Source organism: Bubalus kerabau, chromosome 3 (genome assembly GCF_029407905.1).
Source record: "Bubalus kerabau isolate K-KA32 ecotype Philippines breed swamp buffalo chromosome 3, PCC_UOA_SB_1v2, whole genome shotgun sequence".
Lineage (NCBI taxonomy): Eukaryota > Metazoa > Chordata > Mammalia > Artiodactyla > Bovidae > Bubalus > Bubalus kerabau.
This window is the reverse complement of record NC_073626.1, coordinates 64029908-64047737: the sequence shown is the minus strand read 5'-3', so window position 1 is coordinate 64047737 and position 17830 is coordinate 64029908. Positions and strand designations below refer to the sequence as shown.

General features: G+C 37.3%; 1 long non-coding RNA gene across 1 annotated transcript in view; it reads right to left on the bottom strand.

Annotated features, from left to right (window-relative positions):
* Window positions 1-1367: 1367 nt before the first annotated feature.
* The window catches only part of LOC129647680 (uncharacterized), a 51078-nt gene continuing 34615 nt past the window's right edge, over window positions 1368-17830 (bottom strand). The window contains exons 4-5 of the long non-coding RNA XR_008712426.1: window positions 4209-4271; window positions 1368-1426 (exon numbers count right to left, since the gene is read on the bottom strand). This is a non-coding gene — a long non-coding RNA (uncharacterized LOC129647680). The remainder of the gene's footprint in view (window positions 1427-4208; window positions 4272-17830) is intronic.

Genomic DNA, 17830 nt, shown 5'->3' with positions numbered 1-17830 from the left:
GCATTGTGTCATATGTACCATGAGGAGCATTCTATGTATTATGCTGTAGAGTAAAGCAAAAAGAGATAGATAATAGATGGCTGTACACATCATGCAACTTATACTTTATTCTAAAGAACAACTGAAATATTTAGTCATGGAAGCAACTGCATCAAATTTAAACATTATAATCAAAACAAAGCGCTTATGAGAAGGATGGAATGGAGAAACAAAAATTGTAGATTAGAAATTTCAACATTATTCAAGCAAGAAACAAAAAGAATCTAAAATAAGATGGTAGTAATGGCAATAATATCTTTACCAATTTTCCTGGACTTGGTCTTTGCTATAATATGAATATTTGGGTCCCCTCCCCAAATTCATACATTGAAGCCCTAACCCTAGTGTATCTATATTTGAAGAAGAGGCCTCTAAGGAAATAAATGAGGTCATTAGGATGGGACCGTGATCTGATAGGCTTAGTGTCCCTACAAGAAGAGACACCAGAGAGCTCACTTGCTCTCCACAAACACACAAAGAGGTCAGGTGAACATACGGTGAGACAGCAGCCTCCTACAAGCTAGGACAGGAGGTCTAAGAATTAGGCATACCTGGCTGGCACCTTAACCTTGGACTTCCCATCCTACAGAACTGTGAAGAATGAATTTATGTTGTTTAAGCCACCCAGGATGTGGTATGTTGTTATGGAAAGCCAAGCAGACTTACAGCGTCACTTATTGAATTTTGGGATGTGAGAGGAAGAGAAAACAAAAGAGGAATTTTGAGAGTGTCAATGGCCTTGGTAGGGAGGCTGCTGCTGCTGCTGCTAAGTCACTTCAGTCGTGTCCGACTCTGTAAATCTCCAAGCAGCAGGAGGAAATAAAACTGCAAGTGGCAGACTTTTTTTTTTTTTTTTTTTGCTTTGCTTTTAAAATTCTGTGTTGTCATGACAACACTTGGTTCCACCTGAACTGAACTTTGTCTCAAACCTTGAGCTAACCAATGCACTTTTCCCATGGAAATGTCTTCTTTAAACTATGTTAACGAACTATGTAGTTGCTTGGAAATCTACCTTTCTTCAAGATTCATGACCATTGTTTTATGGCCCAGGACGACTCACTTTGTGCCAATGCTATCTCAAAGTGCATGTTGTGGGTGAGGGGTCTGGTACAATTCTCTCTGTTTTGAGGCATTTCCTTTCTCTAATTACCAGCTTGCTAACAGGTATATAACTCCTTGCTAAAAACTAGCAAGAGGGCACTCTTTCTATCCCCTTCTGATGTTTATGTCAGAAGCTTTCTCTATACCTTTTATACTTTCATAAAACTTTATACACAAAAAGCCCTGAGCAATCAAGCCTCATCACTGGCCCTGGATTGAATTGCTCTCCTCTGGAGGTCATGAATCCTGGCGTCATTCACAGCTTGTAGCAGCAACATTTCACTTTCTTGATAGAATGATTGAATAACAAATGCATTAAAGAAATTTTAAAAAAACCCCAGTATAGGATAAATAAATACTAAGACTGTAATGTACAACATGATAAATACAATTAACACTTCTGTGTGTTATATATGAAAGTTTTTAAGGGAATAAATTCAAAGAGCTTTCATCAGAAGAAAAAAAAATTTTAATATTTTAATTTTGTATCTATATGAAATGATGTATGTAAATCAAATCATTATGCTGTAAACCTTAAACTTACACAGTGTTGTATGTCAATTATATCCCAATATAACTAGTTTTTTTGGTTTGACTTGATTTATATACCTCATGACGTGGCTACCACAATAAGTTTATTTAACATTCATCATCTCATACAGACACAAAATTAAAGAAATTATTACGCAATATACTAAATAATAAATAATTATTTATATAATTTACTAAATATTTATATAATTTTCATATTTATATAGTTTGGTTAAAATAGCAACAGGATGCATATCACTAATTTTCAAATTCAAGTTTTAAAATCTACAATCATTTTAAAATACTTCACTTTATCTCTGAGATCTGAGACGTTATTTAGTTGATAATGCCTTCATGAATTATCTAAACATCATGAGCCTAAACAACTTCATATTCTAATGCCTCTACTGTAGCTGTTATTGCTTTGTACACGAAAGGAGCAAAGAGAATGAATTCTTGAACCATTCACTCAATTCCTGCGTCTGTGTGTGTGCGTGTGTGTTTGTGCTCAGTTGTTCAGTCCTGTCCACGTCCTTGCAACCCATGGACTATAGCCCACCAGGGTTGCCTGTCCAAACAATTTTCTGGGCAAGAATACTGGAGTGGGTTGCCGTTTCCTATTCCACAGAATCTTTCCAACACAGGGATCAAACCTGCAGCTCTTACATCTCCTGCATGAGCAAGTGGATTCTTTACCACTGTGCCATCTAGATATTTTCACCAAATAAATAAAAGATATAAAATAAGATAAGAAAATAAGATATAATCATATGTCAAATCTATTTTCACAGGTATTACAATATGTATACCATATGAAAGTATATTAATTTAATAGAATGAATTACTCAATTATAGGGAAAGATGGTCAGTTTCCATAACCACTATGATAAAGTCTTTCATAGCCATGTTGGAAAAGACCATAATCCTCATAATCACCTCCAACACACAGTTCCAATAGGCAATGCCTGTCTACCCTGACTACCTAACTAAGTAACTAACTAATGTGATGCCAACTAATGGATGATGTGAAGACCCTTGCAGGCATGTATACACACACACATACACACGTGCACACGCACACACAAACACACCCATCCCTCCAAGTTAAGAGTTTGCCAATAGAGATTTATGTTTTCGATTGTTAAAGAGAGGCTGAAAAGATATCACATACTTTCAGTCTCATCAGTTACTAGCTTAAATCTAACAGAAATGATACCTGAAATTGGAATCTTGGGAATGAGACTATATTGGAAGATAATTTGGAATACACCAAAAACGGAGTTTTCTGATCTATAAATGTTGGTTTTCACAAAAGTTCTTTAGGCATTATACATTTGTCAGTCTCTATACCTGGGAAAACATTTGTACCATAGGTAAAACTGTTGTAGTGTCAGTATAAAGTAGTTACTGTGGTGTTTCTTAAATTACACAGTTCTGATAATAGGAAGTCAGTGTGTGCACTCAGCGAAATGAGGGACAGATGATGACAGTGTTAAATCCATCATGTCTTAAGCCTCCAGGCATTGGTACCCACTGGTACTGAGAATGATTATTGCCTTTCAGCATCCTTAGAACTCATGGCTCTAAGCACAGCCTTGGGAAGTGAGAAAATAAAATGAGGGAAAGAGCCCTATACTGTGAGAACAAATAAGACTATAACAAGATAATAAGAATGCTGAAGAATTTAGCAAAGTACATAAAACTCTATTCCTTCTCTCTTTTCCCTTTCTTTTTTTTTCTGTCCTTCCTTTACATTCCTCTCTCCCTCTCTCCCTCTATCTCTGTCTTTGTCTCTCTCCCTCACACACAAACACCACATACACACATACCACACTATCCTCATCATCTGCTCAAATCCTCCCTTCTCAACATCTAGTTTCACTAATTCTTCATTCACTCAATCTATTATTGAATGTAATTATATAAATGTCATCAAGAATTAAACATAATATTTTTACAAATAAAAATTAAGGCTTTGGAAACAAATAAACCAGTGAAATCTAAAATCACTATTGTAAATTTGATTACCAAGCTGAGAGTAGAAATGTCCATCTAGTTTTGGCAGAATTTTTCAATGTAAAGGTAGTTTACTAACAGTAATATGGAAGTGTGGCTTCAGATTATGTCAACATCTGAAAGAGGTAAACAGGCAGGGACATATAGATCTTAAAGAAGCAAATGTTTTGCCTTAGGAAGATTTAAAAGATAAAAGCTCTTGGTGAGAGTGATATACCCTATTGCTTTCATTTATTGTCAATAGACTATCGACTCTAAATGAATATCTCTGCTGAGAAAAGCCTCTGGAGTTCCAGACCTACAAGCCCATAGGCAGGTAGCTCCATTTCCATCTTGATGTGTTTAAAACTGAAGCCCTCCTCCTGACTTGAACCTGTTCTGTGATCTTTAACGGCAGCATTGTCATCCAGTTTCCCAGGCCAGAAACCTGAGCTTCAATTTTAAAGTGATCATATATGCTTTTCATTAGTGTCTTTCACTCTCGAAAGTATATTCGTTTGTATAATAAATTATGGGATTACCTTAATCATCTTTGTCACTTCTCTTTCACTTTCAACCTGCATCAGTATGCTACTATCTCTCCCCTGGGGAAAAAAATTAAACAGAATATTTGAAGCATCTTGCAAAGCAGGGAACATATCTATGCTGTTTAACTTTATATTCTTAGTCCAGTGGGGCACCTGTGTGAACTTGTAAATGTTTGTTGTTTAAATGAATTATCCAGTGATCCTGAACCTGAGACACACCATTATAGTGGACCTAGTAGATCGGTCCCTCTATTTCCCTCACACCATCCTTGGTGGGAGCAGTAACGGTAGTAAATGGTAGTACATGGCCAGTTCTGGGCTTCCCTGATGGCTCAGCAGGTAAAGGAACCACCTGCAATGCAGGAGACACAGGAGATGTGGGTTTGATCCCCGGGTCAGAAAGATCCTCTGGAGAAGGAAATGGCAACCCACTCCAGTATTCTTGCCAGGAAAATCTCATGGACAGAGAAGCCTGGTGGGCTAATCCAAAGGGTTGCAAACAGTCGGACATGCCTGAGTGACCAAGCATGCAAAGATTTGGAATCTGACTCAAATTCAACAGATGGACCCTATCCTAAGAACTTAGAATCAGTACTAAGAGATTCAGGGATCAGTCTGACTGCTTCCTCAAAAACAAATAATGCAAACTGAGAAGCTAGGAAACAGTGGATGCTTGCCTCGAAGTATAACGGTGAATGATGCTGACATGCAGAGACAAAAAGGGGTCAGAAAGCAGGCTGCAGGAAAAGCCCTCCGTGGGGCCCCTTCCATGCTCCCAGGCTTTGGCTCTGTTCTGTGATTTCTGTAACCTTAAAATAAGTCCTCCTTTTATAAGATAGCTCTAGAGGAACTTTTTTTTTTTTTTTACTTATAACCTGAAAAAGCTTAATTAATTCAGTCTCACTATCATCTGTGAAGATTTTTTCAAAATAAAAATGACAGAGCCCACCCCAGGAGATTCTGTCTCAGCTTGAGACTCAGTGGGAATGGACCAGGAGGTTGGCCTCTCTCACGATATTTTTAACAGCTTCACAGATCATTTTGATGCTCAGCCAGGGTTGAAAACCACTGAACTCTACTATGTGTTGTAGGGAAATATTAAAAAAAAAAAAGAAAGAAAGAAAGAAGAGGAGGACAGTAACCCAGCACTCCAGGAATTTTAGATTTCACTAATTACATTGGACATTCATGTGTAAATAAGACTTGAGCATGCTTTCAAAGGAACATATCAAATGTTGGAACTATGTTTAGAAGTATGGAATAACATGATGGAAATGGGACACTGGAATTATAGCAGACTTTCTTTTAGAAAAATGCATTTATCTCAGTCTCAAAAGTACCTTTCAGTACTATACATTAGAAAACTAATTAACCTCTTAATAACATAAAAATGATGATCATTTAGGTAAAGATGACATAATTTGAGATTAAATAAAAGGGTCAAAATGCTCAAATCTTGCAAATAAATTGTAAATTAGGATTAGCTTCTTGAAATGTTAAGACCATAAAATTGAAATTTTCATTTGATTTATTGCCAGATGAACCCATCCTATGTAAATTCTATATATCTGCTCTGGGCCATTCTTCTCTGAATTATATGCTATTCATCATCCTGACATTACTAAAATAGCATAAACTTCTACTGATAAAGATAATGCATTTTAAATGTCATTACTGATATTGTTTATGTTTTGATGTGCACTGAAACAGGGTCTTGAAAAGGTGCAATATGTAAATAACATATTGACCAACAATACAATCTGATCCCAGAGAAAAAACATACATGTGTAATAATTTTTCTCCATCAAAATAACTTCTTATGCCTCATAACAATTCTCTGTATGAGGAAATGTACACAGAGATGTTATTTACAAGATTAGAACCATACAGGTCTCTCAACTCCTAGGCTACCCCTGTCCACTTATTTAAGCACTCATCTCTGTTTTGTACAGCATAAAAACTGCACATTTCTTCTGAAGGGAAACACTTGCTTTCCCTCAATTGCACTTTATAATCCTGAATTTCATAGCATTTGTTATGCTTTTGTGGCCATAAGTTTTTAAGTATAATCACTCAAAAATGTTTCTTTTTCAGACATTATCACTGTTTGTAAATTTCCATCAATATATAAAACCTCAACACACAATTAATTAACTTATAATGGTTTAGGGGCTTCCCTGGTGGCTCAGATGGTAAAGAATTTCGCTGCAATTCAGGAGAGCTGGGTTTGATCCCTGGATTGGGAAGATCTTCTAGAGAAGGGAATGGCTACCCATTCTAGTATTCTTGCCTGGAGAATCCAATGAACAAAGGAGCCTGGCAGGAGTCCATGGGGTCGCAAAGAGCCAGACATGAGTGACTAAGCACACACACATATTGGTTTAGGAACCAGAAGGTAGAAGTGAATCTCCTATATAATGAGTAACCACTTTATAGGGTCTAGTTCTCAACTTTACAGGCATAGAAATGAAATGTTCATTTGCTGAGTATTTTGTTCAAGTTTACTAATCATACAGTGCTTGCTCTGTGACCACGAGGGTTAAGATGGGGTGGGAAGTGGGAGGGAGGTTGAAGACGGAGGGGACATATGTATACCTATGGCTGATTCATGTTGACACATGGCAGAAACCAACACAATATTGTAAAGCAAGAATCCTCCAATTAAAAATAAATTTAAATTTAAAAAAAGTTTACCAATCATATGCATTGCTATTTTTCTGAACTGCCTATTCAATTTTTGTCTGATTATTTTCTATTGCAGAACTCAGTAGTTTATCATTGATCTTTAATAATTTTGCTTCATAAATCTTTATCATATGCATTGCAAATATTTTCCCAGTTTTCTGTTTTTCTTTGATTTGGCATTTGCTTTTCAGTTGTACAGTTTTAAATATTTGTATAATTCAAACTATCAGGGCTTTTTGTCTTTATTGACTTATTTGGCCTGACCATTCTTCAGAATATTTATTATAGATAATGTAGAAATAAATTTCAGTCCAAAAAAGCATGGCTAAAGTTAGTTATATCAATAGAGATTTGGTCAGTCGCCTGTTTTGCTTCTTAGCAGGTCATACATGGTTGAGCGTTCCTTCTTTCTTGACATTTTTTCTTTGTTTTCCATGACAGTAAAGCCTGTTAGTTTTCATCTTTTCTCTCTTACCCCTCTTTTTCTGACTTCTTCACAGGGACATCTTACTTTACATACAATAAATACCACAAATCCTTCATATTTGGCCCTAGGATGACTCTGGCATCATTTTGCACTCTCATCCTTGGATGCCTCATAGAAACTAATGAATTTAATTGCTATATACGGCCTATTGGTCACTCACATTTTTATAGCTCCAGCCTGAATCATTCATCTGAACTCCATATATATTCAGCTGTCAGCTTTACATACGTATTCATAACTCAAAGTATCTGCAACTCAGATGTGTGAAACTGAGACCTTTTTTCCCTCCACTCACTGGCCAATGTGATCCTCTTCCAATATGAACTAACTTATGGATACTGTCAACATGTACATGTTATTTAGAAATTTAGGAGCCTCTTGACAACACATTTTTCCTTATACTTACACTCAATGTATTGTCAAGTGAAGGTAAAATTATCCCTCTTGGATTCACCTATTATTCTCTATCTTTGTAAATTACTATCAGATCTTACCTGGATCACTTCAATAGCTGAAATCAGGAGTCATTATACTTTTTCTGTCCAGGGCGATGTAATAAGTATTTTAGGCTTTTTGAGCTTTGCGATGTCTGTTGCAATTACTAATGCTGAGGTTATAATGGCAATAGCAGTCAGAGGTGGGATATTAATGAAATGAATAAGCATGGCTATGTTCCAATAAAACTTTGTTTATGAACACTTAAATTTGCATTTCATATAATTTTATGTGACATTAATATTATTCTTCTATTTTTCCTTCAAACATTTGAAAATGTAGAAACTAATATTAAGTCCTGGATTGAAAAGAAAAGCAGGTGATAGGCTGGATTTGACCCATAGATCCCTAATTTGCTAATCTTTGTCTTACGTGGTCCTCCACCTTATACTGCATATCTTTTAGATTTATTTTTAACACTGCAGGAAGAGGAATTTTGTGGAATTCAAATCTAATTATGTCAGACTCCTGCTCAGTAACTTTCCTCTGTTTTTAAGGCAAATGTGAAGCATTTTGATGTTGTTTCAAGGCTCTGTAGTATCTGATTCTTACCTTTTAAAATTTTCATTTTATACTATCTTGATGGACATTTCATATCATACTCCAAGCATTTCTCTCACCAATAATTTTTGACCAGAGCTTCTCGTCAGTTATAACATGGAAATTCTGACTCTAATTTTCATGTCCTGCCTCACATACAGAATATGATGACCAAGTATATATTAGGAAAGTTTAGCTAGAAGTTATTTTACAAACTGTTTATGGAAAGTGAATTTTATATCTTTGCTTTCCTGCATTTCAATTTATAAAAAATATATATATTTTCTCATTGTTAGATCCTATATGATACTTGTGTGGTGTCATTCAGTTACAATCTTCAAGACAGCATCTAACTCTGTGTAATGTATTTTAAAAACTTTGCTAAACACTTGGCAATCATCGCTCAATACTTTTAATAAGACCTTGTGGTGGAATTTACATAAATTTGTTCTTTATGGGTAACAAAACAAAAATGTTTATTACTCTGATTTAAATGTTGCTTTCTACATGAATAATCTGTACTGAATGCCATTTTTCAAATGAGTTGATTTAAATGACTTTTGACAAGCTATTAAATAATGTCCATAAGCCAGTAAGTCAGAAATACAAGATTGTTATTGTATCTGACACCTTACTCTATTGGGGGCAGCCTGTACAATTTAATCAAAAGAAGCTTACCTCGCTTCTATACCTATGCTGACTGTCCACAGAGCCAATTAAACAGGTTATCTGTGCTAAATCTCATTAATATAATCTGCACATTAAATGTTATTTAAAAATGAGTCTCTGTAGTCAGAGTACATCTTGACTCTTCCTATTAAGAATCATAATTCATTGTTCAAAGTAGTTTAAAAAATTGAACCAAGTCTGAACATTATAAATTGTGATTTCTCACGATGGTCATCCAAAAGGTTAAAAAAAAATAGATTACAAGAGCTGGAAAACTTAAGACTGTTTTAACTAATGTGATTTAAATACAGAAGTTAGGGCTGAAAGAACTAGTAATTGATTTCAGACAAGTCACGTAATTTTCCTTTGTCTATTGTCACATGTCGTCAAACATATGGTTTTTCCAGTTGTCATGTATGGATGTGAGAGTTGGACCATAAAAATTGCTGAGCCCCATCCCCAGAGGCAGAGGCAGACGAGGGACAGCCAGAGCTGGAAGGCAAGGGGCTGCTGCAGTCTCAGCCCCAGAGACCGCATCTTCCACCAACTATAAGGAGGATCCCAGTTGCTAACCTCATTTTTCTGGGATCCTGGACAGTTGACATCTGCCAGGAGTGTCACAGCCTGAGATCAGCTCCCCAGAGGAGACACGGCATACCTGGGACTGAGCTCTTGTGGAGGATCTGAGACACCGAGCTGTGGGGGCCTGGAAGGTAAATGAGACGCATGGCCCACGTGGACGGTGCACTCACCAAGCACCTGGTCAGCTGAGCTGCTCAGACCTGGTAAGGGCACAAAACGCACAGGCCGTCCAGTCTGTATGCCTGTGAAGCACATGAGAACCTGAGCATTTTAGACCTGGGAAGTGCACAAAATGCAGGGACCACTTAGGACAGTGCCCTTGCAGAGCACCTGGAGACACAGCAATGTAGACCTAGGAAACGCATGCAACCTTGGGCTGTGGCAAACCCCTGTGGTCCATCCACTGTGAACACTCACCACACATGCCACACATGCCAGTTCAAAACACAACAAACAAGTGAGCCTAAATAAGTGACCAACTTCACCCTCTTGCATTGGGGTAGAAATTAGACACTGAAGAGTCTTTCAAAGAGAGGAAGCCAAAATAAACAAAGAAAGCTGAGTGCCAAAGAACTGATGCTTTTGAACTGTGGTGTTGGAGACGACTCTTGAAAGTCCCTTGGACTGCAAGGATATCCAACCAGTCCATCCTAAAGGAAATCAGTCCTGAATGTTCATTGGAAGGACTGATGCTGAAGTTGAAGCTCCAATACTTTGGCCACCTGATGCAAAGAACTGACTTACTGGAAAAGGATGTTGGGAAAGATTGAAGGAAGGAGGAGAAGGGAATGACAGAGGATGAGATGGTTGGATGGCATCATAGACTCAATGGACATGAGTTTGAGCAAGCTCCAGTAATTGGTGATGAACAGGGAAGCATAGTGTGCTGCAGTCCATAGATTGCAGAGTTGGACACAACTGACTGAACTTAAAATGGGCTAACAGTAACAACCTCATCATATACATTAGATAAGTGTGTGTGTGTGTGTGTGTAAACACTGTTATACACATATAAGATATTATAATCCTTTCTTTGGAAGGAATGATGCTAAAGCTGAAACTCCAGTACTTTGGCCACCTCATGCAAAGAGTTGACTCATTGGAAAAGACTCTGATGCTGGGAGGGATTGGGGGCAGGAGGAGAAGCGGACGACAGAGGATGAGATGGCTGGATGGCATCACTGACTCGATGGACGTGAGTCTGGGTGAACTCCGGGAGTTGGTGATGGACAGGGAGGCCTGGCGTGCTGCGATTCATGGGGTCGCAAAGAGTCAGACATGACTGAGTGACTGATCTGATCTGATCCCATCTAGGCCCTTATCAAGAGGACTTCCCTGGTGGCTCAGACGGTGAAGTGTCTGTCTACAATGTGGGAGACCTGGGTTCAATCCCTGGTTTGGGAAGATCCTCTGGAGAAGGAAATGGCAATCCACTCCAGTACTATTGCCTGGAAAATCCCATGGACAGAGGAGCCTGGTAGGCTACAGTCCATAGGGTCGCAAAGAGTCGGACACGACTGAGCGACTTCACTTTCACTTTCAGATGTATCAAGAGGAGGCCTGGGAATCCTGGGACAGGACTGGGCAGCCAGGAATGTGAGCAGCTCTTGTAGGTATCAGAGCAGAGGCTTCCTTCCAACCATTAAGAAAAGATTTCAATGTGTTGACAACATTTTGAACAGAGCCAGTGCATCTGGTTGATTTTCAGCCCTGTCAAGTTTCTCTGTTATGAATGTTAATTCATGATGTTGCAGAAAATCTCCCTCTTAAGTTATATTATGAGAGAAAGAACTGAGATTTTAAAGAGCAAATAAACATGATGAGGCAGTGACTTCCTTCTTTCAAGTCCCTTCATGCCAGCAAAAAAAAAAAAAAAAAAAAGCAACAGGAGTACTATAAGAAGCATGGCAGCAGTAAGAAACAATTCTCTGGAATTCCCAACCAACTCTGTAACCAACCTGTCACAACCACCCTTTAACTATTCTACCTTTTTTGCTTCCGTCTGTTGGTTTTTAGAATGAAAATTATTTCTGCTGTTATATCAGATATATCAGCTTCCCAGGTTGTCATAAATACTAACAAACACAGTCTTCACTGTGTTTAAGAAGGGAAACTGACTAAGAGACCTAGAAGGGAACTTGAGACCCCATTACACAATTTTCTAATGGGGCATTGTAACAGTGCAATGGGCATGCAAAAATATTTGTTGAATAAATAAATGGATAAGGGGAATTCCCAGGTGGTTCAATGGTTAGGACTTGGTGCTTTCACTGTGGTGGCCTGGGTTCAATCCGTGGCTGGGGATCCTACAAGCTGCAAGGCATGGCCAAACAAAAAGAGGGGGTAAATCAATCAGTGGAATTATTTTTAATTCTACAGTCAAAGAGAATGAGAGAATATAATCATCTATATTGTTGTCCTTAGTATTGTGAAATCAAGTTAAAAAGCTATGAGCAAAACAGAAATGTCCTTTTCTCCCCCCATACATGGTTTTCCATTGAACGAAAGAAATGTGATTTATGTAACCTGCTTCTTACTGGTAGACGTTTAAATGTTTTCTATTTCATCCTTCTCAAAAATACTATGATGTTCATTTTTAAAAACTCATTCAAGTATTGCTGTAAGATAAATTCTGCTAAGGAAACTGAGGTGAGAAAGGTGTACACATTTAAAATTATAATACCTATTGCCAGATCACTCTTGAAAAAGTTACACTGGTTTATACTGTAACCAGAAGTGTATGAGAGTACTTGTTTCTTCATGTTCTCAACAAATACTGGTGATGCTATTTTTAAAAATTGCCAATCTGAGAGGTGAAAAATTGTACCTCTATTTTTTAACTTAGATGTTTCTAACTATTAGTGAAACTGAACATCTTTTTATATACTTAGTTATATAAGGATTTCTCACTTTTTTTTTGCCATTTTTCAGTTGTGGTGTTTACATCATTTTTATTATTGATTTGTAAAACGATTATATAACAGGGAAATCAACCTTTCACTTTTGATCTATGTTGCATTTTTATTAGTTTATTTTTAACTTTATGTCATATTGTGTCTTACTTTGTTGTATCAAAGTTTATAATTTTCATATAAAATGTATTATTTTTTTCTTTAAAAAAAAAAGATATTATAATGCTCACTTTCCCGTGGTGCATTTGGAATATCAGTCAATCTTTTATTTTTGTATTGTTCTAAAATACAATTAAATTTCTGATATGAATGGTTTTATGGCATCAGTGTCTCAGTGGACATGAAGTTGAATAAACTCTGGAGATAGTGGGGGACAGAGGAGACTGGAGAGCTATAGTCCATACAGTTGTAAAGAGTCAGGCATGACTTAGCAACTAAACAAAAATTACTTTCAAAGGAGGTCTAATCTGATTGCCTTCTTTTAAATTGCAAGTCAAATAATGTACTCTGTACCCTACATTCATAATCTACCTTGTTCTTTTTATTCCTTGGCATATATTACAATCCAGCATACAATGATTTTTCTACATGTGATATTTCCTTTCCTTCTCTTCCTACTATAATTGAAAGTTCTGTGAGGAGTGCAAAAACATTTTCTTTTGTTGTGGGATTCAAGAAAAATGTTCATAACATGAAGTAATTAGGACCTATTTGTTGGATAAATGAATTAATGAACTTTACATTTTGACCTTTTGAGGCTTTCATTTTTCACAAAAAACAGAAATACTTTAAGCCTCCAAAAATTCAAGTCTAATGTGTTCCCATTGACCCCAAAGTTTATTTCTCTACACTTGACCATTTATTCAATACGTAATTTTTGTGGTGTTAGTTATTTAGTCATTATAAATCATTTCAGCCTGCTTTCCAAGAAAGTCAATAGGTGTTTCATCTAATCCTGTGGGAGTGTTTTTGTGAGTCAATGATCAATTTTTTTTCTTCTTGGAACTCTGTTACACTAAGGGAATAGGTTGTCATGTCTGCTGTTTTTAACAAGCACAGACCTTCTAATACACATCATTTGGCATAGTTTAAGTTATATGTTGGGATAATTATGACCATTTTTATTCTTAAATATAAAATTACTTCATTTATTTTTCTTCTCTCATTCAGGGAAACAAAAGTATTTTAGTTCCTTTGAAATGTCCTCTATGATATGGCTACTTTAAAGGATGTGAGGTAATAAAAATCGGTATGTAAGAGTCCCTGAAACAAAAATTTTAGGCCGTAAATCCACTTTTGTGGGAGATATTCAGCGATAATGCTAACATTAAAAAGAAATTTATTCAAGAAATGTCTAAGTCTCTGGGTGAATAACAGATTGATCACTGGATATAATATTTTTGGAGAGGCAATAAATGCAAATGATCAGTCAGAACATACACTAAACCACAACTCAGTGCCAAGATTTCAGAACTCAGAAGATGGCAAAGTTCTCAAACTTCCAAAGATCTTAACTGTCCCTGCAAAAAAGTGTCCTTCAAAAAGAACCTATCATAATTTCTAACTGGGCAGGTAAAAATATTTTTTAGATGAAGAATAATATTTTAACTTTAAAAGACAAGTAATAAAAAGAACAAATAATAGAAATTCAGGCATTTTATCTGTTCTTGCACTAGAAATTCATTCAGCTGTTGAAAAAAGAAAATCTTAAATAAATATATTAGAAGTTGCTTCAGTATTATTTATTTTTAAAGTATTGGGTTAATAAGTAGGCATGGGTATTAAAACAACAAAATAAAATATATGTTAGATTATATTTGCTTATATCTCATAAATTTTTAAACGTATATGTATCTATTGTGTGGTTTGGGCAACAAGCAGCCAGAATTTTAACTCAACTTGCTAAAAATGAGTTAGATGTAATATTCTACGCAACAAAAGATACCAGGATCAGCAACTCAAGTTTCATTAACTCAACATTTCAAGGACCCGTGTTCTTTCTATAGTTTCCTCAGGCATTTTCAGAGTGTGTTCTCTGCTCATTTCCTTTATGGTTACAGGAAGGCTTGTGTGTGCTTAGTCACTAAGTGGTGTCTGACTCTGCGAGCCCATGGATCATAGCCCACAAGACTCTTCTGTCCATGGGGATTCTCTAGGAAAGAATACTGGGGTGGGTTGCCATGGCCTCCTCTAGAGGATCTTCCCAATCCAGGGATTGAACCCAGGTATCCCACATTGTAGGCAGGAATGCACCATGGGAGACCTGGGTTCGATCCCTGAGTTGGGAAGATACCCTCGAGCAGGGAAAAGCTACCCACTCCAGTATTCTGGTTTGGAGAATTCCATGGACTGTAAAGTCCATGGAGTCACAAAGAGTCAGACATGACTGAGTGACTTACTTTTTTCCTTTTCTTTACCATCTGGGCCACCAGGGAAGCACAGGCCCAAATGTCTGAAGCAGATAGGACATGTAGGGAATTCGACAAATGCCAATCCAGTGTTCCTTACTAAGACTATGGAAACAATTCTTAGAAGCCAATAACATATATTACTTCACAGCTTATTGCACAGAAAAATGTTATATGCCTAAATGATTGGCTACATGAAGCACAGGACCTTGGGAAGGAGATTGAATTAGATGAATAAAATGAGGGCACTACACAAAAGGGATAGGAGCTGAGGAAATTCCACTAAATGTTATGTGAACATTCAACAATGGCTACTATATTGATCATTGAATTCACTTTACTTATTAAGTCAAGTTTTACTGAATGTCTACCATGTTGCAGGCATTACCCATTAGACACAAGAAATAAAATCAAGAATAAGTACAGTGAGATCTCTGCCTTCATAGCATCTGATTGTTAATGAAAAGAAAATCTCAATATCATAGAAGAAGTGAATATAATAAATATTATTAAAGAAAATAGATATAAAACATTTTAAAGAGAGAAATGTATTTCCTGATAGACAGAAAGTAAATGGTGAAGCAAGGTAGAAATCTGGGTGGATGAGTGGATTTACTGAGATAGTGAAACATGTTTGAGGACCAAGGAACATATGGGATGTCAAGAGCTCTATTTTTCTTTGAAGTGGACACAGGAAATACAAATGAAAATACTGGACACTTCATTCTGGAGTTTAAAGGAAAATTTCTACTGAAAGCTGATATATTCCATAGAATTACCTCTTATTATCTACACATGGACATCACCAGATGGTCAACACCAAAATCAGATTGATTATATTCTTTGCAGCCAAAGATGGAAAAGCTCTATACAGTCAGCAAAAACAAGACCAGGTGCTGACTGTGGCTCGGATCATGAAGTCCTTATTGCCAAATTCAGACAAATTGAAGACAGTAGGGAAAACAACTAGAACATTCAGTTCAGGTCAGTTCAGTTCAGTCGCTCAGTCATGTCCGACTCCTAAGACCCCATGAATCACAGCATGCCAGGCCTCCCTATCCATCAACAACTCCCGGAGTTCACTCAGACTTAGGTCCATCAAGTCAGTGATGCCATCCAGCCATCTCATCCTCTGTCGTCCCCTTCTCCTCCTGTCCCTAATCCCTCCAAGCATCAGAGTCTTTTCCAATGAGTCAACTCTTCACATGAGGTGGCCAAAGTACAGGAGTTTCAGCTTTAGCATCATTCCTTCCAAAGAAATCCCAGGGCTGAACTCCTTCAGAATGGACTGGTTGGATCTCCTTGCACTCCAAGGGACTCTCAAGAGTCGTCTCTAACACCACAGTTCAAAAGCATGAATTCTTTGGCACTCAGCTTTCTTCACAGTCAGACCATTCAGGTATGACCTAAATCAAATCCCTTACAATTATACAGTGGAAGTGAGAAATAGATTTAAGGGACTAGATCTGGTAGACAGAGTACCTGATGAACTATGGACAGAGGTTCATGACATTGAACAGGACACAGGGATCAAGACCATCCCCATGAAATGAAATACAAAAAAGCAAAATGGCTGCCTGAGGAGGCCTTACAAATAGCTGTGAAAAGAAGAGAAGTGAAAAGCAAGGAAGAAAAAGAAAGATATTCTAATTTGAATGCAGAGTTTCAAAGAATAGCAAGAAGAGATAAGAAAGCCTTCCTCAGCAATCAACGCAAAGAAATAGAGGAAAACAACAGAATGGGAAAGGCTAGAGATCTCTTCAAAATAATTAGAGACACCAAGGGAACATTTCATGCAAAGATGGGCTTGATAAAGGACAGAAATGGTATGGACCTAACAGAAGCAGAAGATATTAAGAAGAAGTGGCAAGAATAAACAGAAGAACTGTACAAAAACGAGCTTCACAACTGAGATAATCACGATGGTGTGGTTACTCACCTAGAGCCAGACATCCTGGAATGTGAAGTCAAGTGGGCCTTAGAAAGCATCACTACAAACAGAGCTAGTGGAGGTGATAGAATTCCAGCTGAACTATTTCAAATCCTGAAAGATGATGTTGTGAAAGTGCTGCATTCAATATGCCAGCAAATTTGGAAAACTCAGCAGTCACCACAGGACTGGAAAAGGTCAGTTTTCATTCCAATCCCAAAGAAAGGCAATGCCAAAGAATGCTCAAACTACCACACAATTGCACTCATCTCACATGCTAGCAAAGTAATGCTCAAAATTCTCCAAGCCAGGCTTTAGCAATACGTGAACCGTGAACTTCCAGATGTTCAAGCTGGTTTTAGAAAAGGCAGAGGAACCAGAGATCAAATTGCCAACATATGCTGGATCATCAAGAAAGCAAGAAAGCTCCAGAAAAACATCTACTTCTGCTTTACTGACTATGCCAAAGCCTTTGACTGTGTGGATCACAATAAACTGTGGAAATTTCTGAAAGAGAATGGGAATACCAGACCACCTGACCTGCCTCTTGAGAAACCTGTATGCAGGTCAGCAAGCAACAGTTAGAACTGGACGTGGAACAACTGACTGGTTCTATATAGGAAAAGGAGTACATCAAGGCTGTATATTGTCACCCTGATTATTTAACTTATATGCAGAGTACATCATGAGAAACACTGGGCTGGAAGAAGCACAAGCTGGAATCAAGATAGCTGGGAGAAATATCAATAACCTCAGATATGCAAATGACACCAGCCTTATGGCAGAAAGTGAAGAGGAACTAAAAAGCCTCTTGATGAAAGTGAAAGAGGAGAGTGAAAACATTAGCATAAAGCTCAACATTCATAAAACTATGATCATGACATCTGGTCCCATCACTTCATGGGAAA